Here is a 2,166-nt window from a genome sequence, read left to right on the forward strand (position 1 = left end):
CTCATTCTACAGGGTGTCCACAAAGTCTGGGTACATGGGGATTAACACATACTTTAAGAAATTATTATTTCTTATATTTAATTGTTTATGTTATGATTTTATTTACTCCATGTACCCAGACCTTGTGGACACCCTGCAGAATAAACAGTCATCTTCCATACTTGCTGATCATGAATTCAAATATAAAGGAGGACAAATCTGAATACTATAAGCCTTTGGTCTGCCGTTTACTTCACACCAGCACCTGTAGTAAACAGTAGTTTTATCGTTCAGCCCATGCTACCACTTTTAGTGAAGTAACAACAATACTTTTTTTAGACTTGTGTCAAGTGATCTATACTTACCGGTGTAAGAAACAATGTCCCATCTACTACCTCCAGCATGCCATGGTTACGAGACACTCGCTTGTCAAGAACCTGAAACAGAGAGAACAGAAACAGTGATGTCAGAAGAGCCGTTTTAAATGTTTAATAACTAATGGATGGCAGAAAGATTGCTGCTTATTTATAACTTAGATAGCACACATTTATCATCCTGTTGTTACAGTCATTTGACTGTTTTCTAGAGAATCACCAATTAAATCGACTCCACCACTTACTTTATTGACCAAAGAAAACAAGGGCAAAATGGGAAAGGCTAGGATTTGAACTCAGCACACAAAGGACATAACCAAAAACTACAGGGTATTTTGTCTCAGATTGTAATGATTCTGCCATCCAACTATCATTTATGGTACTATTTATTTACCATTGAATTTCTCAACTAATTCTATTTTTATGGTAGAGTTTCATCTACATGTTATTAATAGGCATGGATGTGGGGTTAGGAAGCTCATTTCTCAACCGCATGGTTTCAAATTCAGTTTCACAGCGTGGCACCTTGGACAAGTGCTTTCAACTGACCAAAGCCTTGGGACTGAATTTAGTAGGATGAAGTTCTGTCATGTGTATACTTGTGTGTGCAAGAGCTTGCGCCTCCTTTAGTAGACAGGAGGGAAAACTGCATCAAGGTAGCCTTATGTAATCATTCAAACTGCAAAAAGTAGCAACCAAATTTGCCTCAAACCTTACCCTATTGTGATAGATCTGCATAAATGTACATTATATACATCTGACGTATATTTGTCCTCATCTTGTTTGTTGTTAACACAACGTTTCGGCTGACATACCCTTCAGCCTTCAACAGGTGTTTTGAGGAAATTTCGAACCTAGGTTCTCATTCCTTAGGTATTTTTCGATGTTGTCATTATTATTATTATTTTTATTATTCAGGTCACTGCCTGGAATTGAACTCGAAATCTTGGGGTTAGTAGCCCATGCTCTTAACCACTACATCATATGCCCATGGGCATAAATGTAGCCTGAACTAATGCTACACGACAACTGCCTATAGTAGAATGGATACCATTAAGTTTGACTACTCATATTTTTATATTAAGCTTCATTAAAAACATTGAGGTCTTTTGGGTTTTTTTTTTTTTTTTTGGTCAAAACATTGCCTTGCCTTAGGCTTTCAACTTCTCATGGGGTTGTATGCTATCATGACATGAATCTATCTTGGGAATCTAAGCCTGATGGAGCCCATCCCTTTCTAAAACTAACCTTAGCAAATAACTTCCAAAAGGAAAGAGATAAAGAGGAAGAGAAAAGAAGAATGAACTCCAGTAATGGACTGATATCTTTTAAATAATCATCTCTAGATAGGCATGACTGTAGGTAAGAAGCCTCATTCCAAACCATGTGGTCTTGGGTTCAATCCCACTGAAAATAAGTTGGAAAAGGTCTAATGTATTTTTATTTTTTTAAATTAAATTTTGAATAACTTGGATTGGGAAAAAGTAGGAAATTCTGAAATGAGACATTTTGACACTGCATATAAAAACAATCAATTTCAACCTTCACTCTCTGTCTGTGTGTCTCCATGTGTGTGTGTGTGTGTGTGTGTGTGTGCATAAGTGCACACATACATGTGCATTTCTATTTATGTTTACACTCTTAAAGTCCACTGTGGTTTATGTTAGTGACTCCTTTATGTCCCTTTATAACGATAAATGGAGAACAATGAAGTAAGTATTCCTGGGTTCAATACAACTGAGTGAACTTCTGAAGGTGTTGCCCCAGCATGACTTCAGTTCAATGAGTGAAACCAATAAAAAATATCACACAC

This window comes from Octopus bimaculoides, chromosome 4 (assembly GCF_001194135.2).
Source record: "Octopus bimaculoides isolate UCB-OBI-ISO-001 chromosome 4, ASM119413v2, whole genome shotgun sequence".
Taxonomy (NCBI): domain Eukaryota; kingdom Metazoa; phylum Mollusca; class Cephalopoda; order Octopoda; family Octopodidae; genus Octopus; species Octopus bimaculoides.